At 35.3% G+C, this 12,847-nt stretch overlaps 1 pseudogene; it reads left to right on the top strand.

The window, feature by feature from the left end:
- Nucleotides 1–235: 235 nt before the first annotated feature.
- On the top strand, nucleotides 236–2,375 carry LOC105421014 (cytochrome P450 86B1 pseudogene; annotated as a pseudogene).
- Nucleotides 2,376–12,847: the final 10,472 nt, after the last annotated feature.

Here is a 12,847-nt window from a genome sequence, read left to right on the forward strand (position 1 = left end):
CTTTTTTTTATATTTTTTTAAAATTTTTTTAATATTTTTAGGACATGCCGGGACCTACCCGATTAGACCGGTTGAACCAGGTTTGTCGATTACTTGGACCCAACCCTTCGCCGGTTTACGAAGCCAGTCCAATTACTCTTTAGGAAATCGGGCAACAACATAGAGCAAGTGCAGGAAATCTTTCCGCCTGTTCCTTACTAGCCATGCACTCTGAGAGCACCATGAATTAGTTGGAAGCAACAAATGATGAGAGAAACTATTATTCCGGGGCAATTGCTCAAAAAAAAAAACTATTAATCTGGGGTAAGTGTTAACAAGAGCAAGTGCACCTGTAGGGACCCCGCAACTAAACGCGAGGAATAAAAGGTCAATTGATTTGGTGAGAGTCCTCCACATCCACAGAGAGAGAGGCATTTACCATACATTCTGAGAAGTATATTTTAAACGTAGCTCAGGTTTATTTGAAAACCAGAACAATTCATTACAACTGAGCCCTGTACCAGTCACTCTGTATCTTCGGCAGCTGATTTGTTCTTAGAGAGAGATAGAGAGTTGTTCCTAGAGAGAGAGAGAATGTGGAGGCTAGAAGGTACAGTGATGGACCTGTTAGTACAGGTTCGGCTATGGGACTTGGCAGTGGCCTTGCTCGGCCTTTTCATCTTCAGCGGCGTCACTCGCCCAAAGGCTCCGCCACAAGGGCCCGATTATATGGCGCTTCCTCGGCGTTGTACCCTCCCTTATCCTTCACATAGACAACGTCTATGCATAGGCCCCTAATGCCTTGCGACAGAGTGGAGGCACCTTCTCCTTCCGAGGCGTTAGTCCTGGCCGCCTCTATGGAGTCGTGACCGCCGATCCCGCGAACCTCGAATACATTCTCAAATCCAAGTTCAAGAAATTCCCAAAAGGTAAGTATTACAGAGAGAGGTTCTCTGACTTCTTGGGTGATGGCATTTTAATGCAGATGATGATGTTTGGAAGAAACAGCGCAGGGCGGCTAATGCTGAAATGAATTGTAGTAGATTTGTGGAGTTCTCTTTCAAGACTATTGAGCATTTGGTGCGTAACAAGCTTATTAGATTGACTGAGAAGCTTGCAGTGTCCCTTGAAATGGTGGATTTACAGGATGTTTTCCTGCCGTTTACATTCGATAACATATGCATGGCCGCATTTGGGGTCGATCTCGGGTGCTTGGGGTTGGACCTGCCGGATGTGCCCTTCACGAGGGCGTTTGAGCAGGTGACTGAACTCACATTGTTCAGGTTCTTGGTGCCTCCTTTTGTGTGGAAACCCATGAAATACTTTGACATCGGCACCGAGAGGCGGCTCAGAGAAGTTATTAAGGTGGTTCACAAGTTTGCCGAGAAGACGGTGTCAGATAGGAGGTTCGAGCGTCAGAAGAGTGGCGGTGTTCTCGATCGATCCGACCTTTTGACACGGTTGATTCAGGTGCGAAACGATGATAATTCTCCATGTTATTCGGATAAGTTCTTGAAGGACTTCTGCATAAGCTTCTGTAGCTTTAGCCTGGTTCTTCTGGCTACTCCATGAGAATCTTCATATTGAAGCCCGAATTCTCGACGAGATCCAAGCCATTACCAAAAAAAGAAATAACTTGGGTCCCGAACATCTCAACAATGTCATCTTTACTCCGGATGAACTAAAGAAGATGGAATTTCTCCAAGCTGCATTATCCGAGTCCTTGAGGTTGTATCCGTCTGTGCCCATCGATTTCAGGGAAGTTCTTGAGGACAATATATTACCAAACGGGAGGCCCGTCAAGAAATGCGCTAAGATCATCTACTCAGTCTTTTCCATGGCGAGGATAGAATCGATTTGGGGAAAGGATTGCTGTGAGTTTAAGCCTGAGAGGTGAATGAAAGACGGTGCATTAGAGTGAAAACCAATTCAAGTATGCTGTCTTCAATGCAGGGCCAAGGCTCTGTGTTGGGAAGAAGTTTGCTTATACACAGATGAAGCTGGTGGCAGACTCCATCCTTTTGAGGTACTCTGTGCATGTCGTGAAGGGCCATCCTGTGGTTCCTAAGCTCACTACCACACAGTACATGAAGCATGGCCTCTTAGTTACTTTCCACCCAAGAGTTTCAACTTTTCCATAAAAAAATAGTCCTGTTTTTAGGTCTCAGAATAGGGTCCAGACCTTCAATAGAGAGACAGTAGTCTCTTAGGGCTGCAATACAAGTAGTCATTGCAGAGTTGGTGCTCCTTATGGCAATCTTTAACGTGATGTGTGTGTGCAAATGTAAAGTCGAGTGATATTCCATGTATTTTAGTAACTCACAGTTATCAAATGTGAGACTGTAATTTCCTAAATTTTAAAAATGAGATGAAGTATAGTAACTTAAAGCATCAAATGTGAAGTATGTAGTTTCAAGTTGAAAGGAGGGGACATATTAATTGCTTTTTTTTTTTTTCAGAGTGATTTACGTATGGATCCTAAAATTTTAGATAAAATACAAAATACTATGCTTATATACATAAATTACAAAGAAGATCGATCAACCCAAATTTTTTTTATTTTAATTTATTCCAAAATTACCTATTGGTCAACTCAAATTTTGAGTTTTCCTTTTATTTATTTTTTGTTTTTTCGTTAGTAGGATAGTGCCTTAAAGCTTGGGGCACTGCCCTATTAACGAAAAAACTAAAAAGAAAAACAAAATTCAAGTCGACCGAGGGGCAATTTTTGAAAAAAATAGAAAGAAAGTGAGTTACCCTGACTTTCTTTGTAATTCCTGCATGTAAGTGGAGCATTTTGCATTTTATCTAAAATTTTAAGAACCGTATGTAAATCACTCTTTTTTATTTTTTATTTTTTCAAAAAAAACAAAAAAAAAACGAAAAAGAGAAGAAGAAAAGAGAAGGTAATTTCTCCACATTTCGCTATATCTACCTTTGAAAGCTCCCGTGATAAGTGCAAAATGGCACTTATGGATGAGTTATATATGCTAACTACCTTGTTGAAAATTATTTCCCACAAATTTATCTTTATTTTATGCTACCCGAATCCTCCAATTGCGGCTTTCCACCTCATAAATCAAACTTGTAGTTATCCTTTTCTGGCGTTCTCAAATATGAATGCATCTATTTGTTTTGGTAAGTCAATGAGGAGAGGGCCCTACCGTTTTTAGAAAAGAGGGCCCTACCCTTCTGAGGAAATGAGCCTAAGACAACGTTGTAAATCGTCAAGCACTAATGAATTAGAGGGCCCAACCTTTTTTGGAAATGAGCTTAAGACAACGTTGTAAATCGTCAAGCGCTAATGAATTAAGCTCTGGCTCTTTTCCTAATACATTTTACTCATAAGGGAAGAAAAACTTGCATGGGCATCTCAATCTATCCATCGATCTTATTAAGAAGGTAAAAACTTTAGTACCTCAGTTTCATTTCTAACAGTTTGATTATTATTACAGTTTTTGAGAAGCATTTACCACCTGAAAAGTGAAAAAAATGGATTTAATGATAATTTGATGATGGTAAAATCAATTTCTTACAACGTATTAAAGCCTTTTATGAAGGAAAACTCTCCCGTCCACATGATGTGGAACGGCCTACATTTTAGATTGAACCACGCCACATCTAATGATTAAAATACAATTTTATGGCGGTGAGGACAAGTCGGATCGGGTCAGATCCAGATCAGATATAACTGCCCTTATATCCAATATGGATTTCAATTCAGATCTGATCCAAATTTTGGATCCATACCCAGATGCAAATAAAGTATGAAATCCGGGTTTAGATCCGAATCGAAACAATTCCTCCCTATAATTTTATTATTTTATGATATTTTAGTTTAAAATATATTTTTTAACCCAAAATTTAAGGCATAGATTCTTTTTAGTCACCATATATAAAAATAATAAAAAATTTGCTTTTAATAAAATAATTGACTGAAATATCTTTAGGAATTTGAAGAGTATTTTGACCAATTTATTTTATTCAAAATATTTTTTATTATTTTTTGATGTGTATATCTCTTAAATATCTGGTAAAATTAATTCTTAAATTAATAATAAAAATAAAAAATACAAAAATACTTCAACCGTTGACGTGGCATGGTTTAATAAGAATTGTGCACCCTTCGTGCGTCCACATTATGTAGATGTTATACCACCCCTTTTATGAATGCCACGGTATAAGTAACATGAGTGAAACATGGGCGCATTTTGAAAGGAAATGAAAATGTATAACTTTGTTAGAATGCTTTAAAATTTAAATAATGCAAATAAAAACAATTGGATACATAAGTAGAAAGCTATTAAGTTTGATGCTATTTTAATAGAGAAATGATCCTATAAGACCCTCTCTCACCTATGTGTGTAGGACCTCCAAAGGGTCACCATTAAAGTTGCTACAAATCTCTAGAAAAATCAAATCTCACATCCATGTAATAATTTTTTTAGAGATCCGTGTCAACTTTAATGATAATCTTTTGAGGTCCTACACATATGGGTGAAGGAGGGTCTTATAGGATCATTACTCATTTTAATATTTTATATCGATCTCATTTATGGTCTTTTAAAAATAAAAAAAGAAAACAGGGGTTTATGTAGAGGGGATTTAGGGATTTAGGAGGTTTTAGAGTGACCATGCTGGCACCGATAAGGGTTCAGTCCCAGTTGATTTCAATTTGGATTAACAATTTCCAATCAGGATCGTCACATCATATTGAGCCATTTGTATGGATTTGATAAGGTCACTTTGCTTTTTTTTTTGGGAAAATTGATAAAAAACTTTATTGGAAAGTGGGAAAAAGATAACAACAAGGCTAAATTCAATGTAGGGGTGGAAAATTGGTTGGTCGACTTGCGGGCGTGATGGCTGACATGTAGGTATGTATGGATAAGTCGGGTCTAGGTCCACTTGACCATGTTGTGTGCATGCCTAGACCTACTTTAACCCTTAATGGGTCAGGTCGGGCCTGGTTTAGGGTCAACCCGACCTGATATTTGAAAGAAAGACTAATGTGATCTTGCCGGTGAATATATTTTTTTTCTTTTCCCCCTTTTCATTTTTTTTTTCTTTTGGCAAAGATCACTTACAAGTAGTCTTATTACAATGACTCTTGCTTCAAAAAAAATAAAACTAACAAATCTAAGATCTTAAAAACCTTGATGCCATTAAACCAATTTTCTTTAAACAAAGAAAATATCCACAATTCTTATGCTTGAGAATATAAACCCAATATAATTAAATATGGTAAGAAACAAAAAGAAAGTGCCGAAGATTACCTCAACCGGGCTTAGTACACCCCACACAGAGTCTCCTCCTTCCGATGGTGCTCGAGATCTATGATCGGCCACTTGATTCTCCTACATATGGTAAAACCCTCTCAATGACATATGGATATCGATTTAGAAACAACTACGTAAGGCCTCAATGTCTTAGTCTTGTTGAAGCCGTATTATCTTGATCTTTTGAGAGTTGAGAGATAGATCAAAGAAAGAAGGAGAGATCTACTAACAAGGGGATCCTCCCTTTTGCTGCTCAAAAATCAAACCACCAGAAGCTAACCTTAGCTTGGGCATGCCATTTAAAAACAACAAGAGAAAGATGATTTGCGCGCACCCTCTTAAAAAAAAACTTGAGAGAGACAGAAGATAAAACTTGGGGCGTGCCTTCCCTTTGGTAATCTAGAGAGAGAACTAAATTTTGTTAGAGAGGGAATTCTTAAAGAGAGAGGAGATAATATGTACGTCATTTTATGAAGGGAGATACCTCTTTTTATAGATTTTCTACGCTTTTGGGGTTTTCTTCAATTCATAGGGTTAAATCTTGACCGTCGATCTAAAGAGACTTGTGGGGTGAGAGATTTGAGTCATCTATCTGTTTGATCTACCATCAAGATTCAAAGAGATAAGCTAGAGCCTTATCCTCCCTTTCCTAAATCTATTATCATCAAATCTTTAAATAAAGAAAGTATATATCTTATTTTCTAATTTAGTATATCCAATCTTTATTTAATGGATCAAGCAATCTTGATTTAAAGATTTATTAAATATTTCAAATATTCAACCTTATCATGTAAGTTGGCTATCCCCGAAAGATAGGCCAACAAACAAGGGATAAGCATTCTTCCAAAGAAGAATACCTGAATAGGTGGGGCGTGCCACCCTTTTGGTGGCCAAGTATGGGCCCCACCTAATCCACATGTTTTTAAATTTTGGGCCCCATATTTTATGGAGGCCATATATTTGTAGAAAATATTTCATTCATATTTAGAATTTTTAAATCTTATATTTTATTTAAAACATTGAAAAATTAATTTCTCTTAGTTTATAAAACCAAATGACAAAAATAAGATATCAAAGATTCACAAAAATTCTAATAAACATTAAAAAAAATCATATATCCTAAAATTAGTTAAAACTAATTAATTTTTTATGGGGATCAGATCCGTTATATATAAGAATTTATCAATATACGGGAGCACTTCACCTTCAACACGATCCACCTAGCTTTCTCAAACTAACCCAACAATTGACCCACAGTCTACTGCATGGGTACATGATTGGACCACCAAAGTCAGTCAATAGACTAGGGGACGCAATCCCAGTTTATGGATTTCAGGTTATCCCCTAGAGAAAAAAAAGTATGGTCCTCCAGACCATGATGCAATTATGACTCTATGGTGCATAGGAGTAATCTCTCGCACATGTACACGCTTCTCTCTCATTGGCGAATTTTAAAATGACTATCTATGTACATATCATGTGATGATATAACGATGATATTTTAGCCTTGTCTCTAAAAGCTATTCATCATACGGAAGGGCCACACAGTCCCTTGGCTCTCATCTGGGCATACTCTGACCTCATCAAGGCTTAACACACTAACCCTTCTTGGTAGATCCCTATACCCAACCTTGGATTTTTTCAAACTCGGCTGGCCTAGCACGTCGAGCTTAGTCTGAGTATTGGCAGATCACATTTGCCTAGTATGGTCTACAAGAGGACCATACTCCCTCTGAGTTTATGTTTCACTATATAAAATGCTCATACAAGCTTTCATAATGACTTTAAAGGCCACATAAACCCAATATCTCCCACTTGGCCTTTGGAGGCTTTACAATCTCTCTTTTTCACATTCTCATCCCCCCAATTACAATCTTTCTCTCAATCATTTTTCACTTATTCTTTCTTATTATAGTAATCATGGCTTTTGCCATCAACCGTTTCACACAAGATTTATAGAGGTAGTGTGTCTTTCTTTTTGATGCTTGGATCTCATTATGAAAGTGATCATAATCCATCTTTTATATCGCATCAATCATAGACTTGTTGTCGCAGAAGATCATTATGTACCCTCATCACATGAGGTCGTATCTTTATTAGCTTAAAACATTTATTCAATCAAGTTGCTCCCTTCTGTAGCCATACAACTAGTGCCATGCATCCAGGTTCCATGGGTGAACAACGGTATGTCGTTCTAGTTGGCCTATCAAACACAAGCTGGTGCTCCAACTGGAATATTGAGTTTCTCTGGATCTTTTCATAACCGGATACTTGTATAACTGAATATCCAAGCAGCTAAAAATAATCGTGGGATTGTTAATAGCTCCCACTTGAACATAACACATAAGAAATATTATTTCAGCATTATCATGCCTATGTCATAAGATAGTATAGCAAGTCTCATGCTAAACAATAACTCAATGCCCGTTTGGTTTCGTAAAACCATTTTTCGAACCACAAAGGTTTCAACCACACTAGTCTCTTACTTGTAAACCCATACAAACCAAGTTGTCTAATCCACACAGTACGTGTCAAGGAGACATTGCAAGATGTCCTTCCTATAATATTTCCTATGGTTAAAGGTCTTATGTAATCGAGGATTCCAAATAATTAGAAACATGGGTTAAAACATATGGGTATTTAAAAACCAGTGCATGACAATTTTCCTCTCACTTTTATAAATACCTTCAAGACACCATGTTTTTATCTTTTTAAAAAAAACATTGACTTGGTATACATATACATTCACTGGTAACAGTTAGATAATAGTATGACGCTTTAAAATGATTTTTTTTTCATAAAGACTTAGTTGACCTTGCAAGACTATGTGGTTTTCTAAAAAAAAACCATATTATAGACTTTAGGCTTTTCTCAAATAATTCAATTTAATTTTAAAATACATGTTTAGCCTTCATAAATCATTATATCGCATTCATCTTTAATTTCCTACCAAGTCAAGTTCATGGCTAAAAAAAAACAAATCATAAATACTATTTTATAATTTTATCCAAAATAAAACACGACTAAAGAATGATTATTAAAGCCTTGACAAAATACTTCATTTTTGACAAATATGAAGAATTTATCAAGAGTTCGTCATCACATGTAATACATCATATTATATATATTTATTAGGAGGATGGTCACTAAGACCGAGTTTCATCAGAACACTCCTTTCATGCTTCCATCAGAACACTCCTTTCATGCCTACATATTTGAATAAGCCACACGATCTCTCATGTTTCATACTTAAGCTCAAAGCCCTCGATCAAGCCACATTTCCATGTGTATCACTCCCTCAAGTAGTTTATACTCAATCATAAGGAGGCATAAAAACACAAGGTATTCAAAATTGGCTCTTTCAAAGTTGTTAGCATCTATCACTTAATGTCCATACACTCCATACATATTCATAAAACAAATAGCCAAACAAATCAAAGAAGTATATGAAACTTAGAAAAAAGGGTTGCTGAATCCTCTTTCCTAATATGACCTCATCATGTAATGTGAGATAGATTTCATACCCCAAAACTATGTAGTGTGGTACCTATGCTTTCTTGATTCATTGCTTTACTTGTTTAACAAACTTTTGTGATCTTGGAAGAGCACTCAACTGATAAAGAATATATTGGTCATTGGTTTCTCATGTCATGAAGTGTCAATCCCTTTGGTACTTAGATTTTCTTTATTTCACATCGTGAATAAATAATCTTATTCATATAATTATTTCAAATATCACAATTTTGATTCTCCCAATGATCTTTAGCGTTTCTATGCTACCACCAAGTCTCTCTATGTATCTCTTCATTTCGAAGAAACCAAGATGCTTTTATAGGTATTGTGTTTCTTCTTTTTTCTGCTATTCCAAAATCGAATACTCTTCACAAAGAATGTAATATCTTGCCAATTATGTATTACCTCTCTCTGAAGTTTTTATTATAATAAACCATACTCATAGCATATTATAAAACTTTTTAAATGAGCCTTAACAAGGTATTTATTATGAGGAATCCAAATATGTGGCTTAACATGCCACAACTTTTAATTTACTGCAGAATCGAACAAGAGCATCCCATGATAAAATATGATATCTCTCAACTCATAAAGAGTTTATCCCCGAATTCTTTTGAGTATTGAAATAGACTCAAAAATATAAAATGGTGCACAGTTTCATCCTTAAATCATACCATTTAGTAAGTCTTTATTTTAGTAACATTTACGTCACAATTCAATTTTCTCAGCAGAAAATCAAGTTGAGCACCGCTCAATAAAAATTGTTTATCTCAATCTTCAAAGAATTTTTTCTTGAAATCTTTTGTGTTGAAAACTAGTCTCAAAACTAAATCATAACATCATAGTGTGAATCCCAAATAATACTTTTTTTCAGAAAAAATAAATAAGTGACATTCACCTCACAAAATAAATCACACTGCAGAATTCTAAGATAAACACTATCTAGTAAAATTATCTTTTCACTCTACCCTCATAGAGTTTCTCTTTCAAACTAATTTTGTGTGAAAGTATATACATAATGGTAATACATATATTTCCACAAGCCTCATATCATTATGTTAAATAGGCTTGATAAATACAGTTATTCATTTATCAATGAAGACCATACCAAATTGCAGAAAATTCAGGATGATCTCTTTTCAATCCAAAATTTTTATTCATCTTTTCCCATAAATATTTCTCTTTCAAATAAATTTGATTAGAAAATAGACTCAAAATAAAGGTCTACAAGCTAAGTGTAGGCCATAAAACATTCTGTTAAGAATGAAAATAAAAGCATGACTTCCAAGTCATTGAAATAGTTTTTATTATATAAAACATCACTTGCGCACCCTTCAATAAATAGACCATGTCTTTCAAACTACAACGAATCTCTTGATAAAATTATTTTTGTTTGAAACTAGACTCAATTTGATGAGTTGCAATCAAATTTCAGCTAGAAATAAAATTATATGATTGGTAGAAAAAATCACGGAACTCAATAGACAGTTCCTAAAATTTGTAGAGTTAGAACTAATACCCTTCATTAATTAAATCATAACTCTTCATTCCCTTAGGATCTCCCACTAAAATTTTGCAGGTAGATTCAACTCTCAAAGATACACAATATCACTAAGTATGCAATGGAAAAAGTATACCATTATCTTCTTCATATCACTGCTCCAAAATAGCCAAGAATACCCATTATACAGAGTGCCTTTTTGTGTGTTTGAAAATTCCAATAATTTTTAACCATGGTTGTATTAGGTGACCACAAAGGACATTAACTTTCTTATATTTTATTCTTAAGCTTGATCTAGACTCAATAAAGAGGAAAGATAACTAATGGCATCAAGTATCAATAGCTCTGATACCAATGAAAGAAAGTCTAATGTAATATTGCTGGTGAATATTTTTTATTTTTATTTTTCATCTTTTCACCCCTTTTTATTTTTTTTTCTTTTGGCAAAGGTCACTTACAAGTAGTCTTATTATAGTAACTCTTACTTCAAAGAAAATAAAACTAACAAATCTAGGATCTTAAAAACCTTCATGCCATTAAACCAATTTTCTTTAAATAAAGAAAATATCCGAGAATATAAACACAATATAATTAAATATGGTAAGAAACAAAAAGAGAGTGCGAGAGATTACCTCAACCAGGCTTAGTATATCCCACACCGAGTTTCCTCCTTCCGATGGTGCTCGGGATCTATGATCGGTTATTTGATTATCCTACATATGGCAAAACCCTCTCAACGACATATAGATCTCGATTTAGAACCAACTGCCTAAGGCCGCCTCAATGCCTTAGTCTTGTTTAAGCCCCATTAGCTTGATCTTTTGATAGATGAGAGATAGATCAAAGAGAGAGGGAGAGATCTACTAGCAAGGGAATCCTCCTCTTTACTATTGAAAAATCAAACCACCACAAGCTAATCTTAGCTTGGGCGTGCCATCTAGAAACAACGAGAGAAAGATGATTTGGGCGTATCCTCTTAGAAAAAAAACTTGAGAGAGATAGAAGATAAAACTTGGGGCGTGTCTCCCCTTTGATAATCTAGAGAGAGAATTAAATTTTGGTAGAGAGAGAATTCTTAAAGAGAGGAGATAATATGTACATCATTTTATGAAAGGAGATATCTCATTTTATAGATTTTCTATGCTTTTGGGGTTTGCTTCAATTCGTAGGGTTAAATATTGACTGTCGATCTAAGGAGACTTGTGGGGTGAGAGATTTGAGCCATCCATCTGTTTGACCCACCATCTAGATTCAAAGAGATGAACTAGAGCCTTATCCTCCCTTTCCTAAATCTATTCCCATCAAATCTTTAAATAAAGAAAATATATATTTGTTTTCTATTTTAGTATATCCAATCTTTATTTATTGGATTAAACAATCTTGATTTAAAAATTTATTAAATATTTCAAATATTCAACCTTATCATGTAAGTTGGCTATCCCCAAAAGATAAGTCAACAAACAAGGGATAAAGACTCTTCCCAAGAGGAATATGTGGATGGGTGGGGCGTGCCACCCTTTTGGTGGCCAAGTGTGGGCCCCACCTAATCCAAATGTTTTTAAATTTTGGGCCCAATATTTTATGGAGGCCATATATTTTTAGAAAATATTTTATTTCATATTTAGAATTTTTAAATCTTATATTTTATTTAAAACATTGAAAAATTAATTTTTGTTAATTTATAAATCCAAATGACAAAATTAAAATATCAGAAGATATAAAATTCTAATAAACATTTTAAAAAATCATATATCATAAAATTAATTGAAACTAATTAATTTTTTATGGGAATCGGATCCGTTAGATCTAGGAATTTATCAATATACAAGAGCACTCCACCTTAACCGAGGACCACGATCCACGTAGCTTTCTCAAACTGACTCAACAATTCCCATGATCCACAGTCCACTGCAGGAGCTCATGATTGGACCACTAAAGTAAGTCAATAGACTAAGGGACGCAATCCCAATTTATGGACTTCAAGTTCTCCCCTAGAGACAAAAAAAACATGGCAGTCTAGAGTATGATGCAACCATGACTCTATAGTGCATAGGGGTAATCTCTCGCACATATACACGCTTCACTCTCATTGACGAATCTTAAAATGGCTATCTATATACATGTTATGTGATGATATAACGATGAGGTTTTAGTCTTGTCTCTAAAGGCTATTCATCATACGGAAGGGCCACACAGTCCCTTGGTTCTTATCTGGGCATACTCCGACCTCATCAATGGCTAACCCACTAAACCCTTCTCGGTAGATCCCTATGCTCAGGTACCTTGGGTTTTTCCAAACTTGGCTGGCCTAGCACGTCGAGCCTAATCTGAGTATTGGCAAATTGCATTTGCTTAGTATGGTCTACAAGAGGACCACACTCCCACTGAGTTTATGTTTTACTATATAAAATACTCATACAAGCTCTGATAAGGCCTTTAAAGGCCACATAAACCCAACAATATTTATATGTATTCTTTACATATAATAACTATATAGTGCAAAATATATATAATACATTTTTTATATCTTTAGTTTTTTAGACCCAGCCCAACCCTATGCATCAGGTAACTTGGA

Source organism: Amborella trichopoda, chromosome 6 (assembly GCF_054954075.1).
Source record: "Amborella trichopoda isolate Santa Cruz 75 chromosome 6, AtrichopodaSantaCruz75HAP2 v2.0, whole genome shotgun sequence".
In the NCBI taxonomy this organism is placed as follows: Eukaryota; Viridiplantae; Streptophyta; class Magnoliopsida; order Amborellales; family Amborellaceae; genus Amborella; species Amborella trichopoda.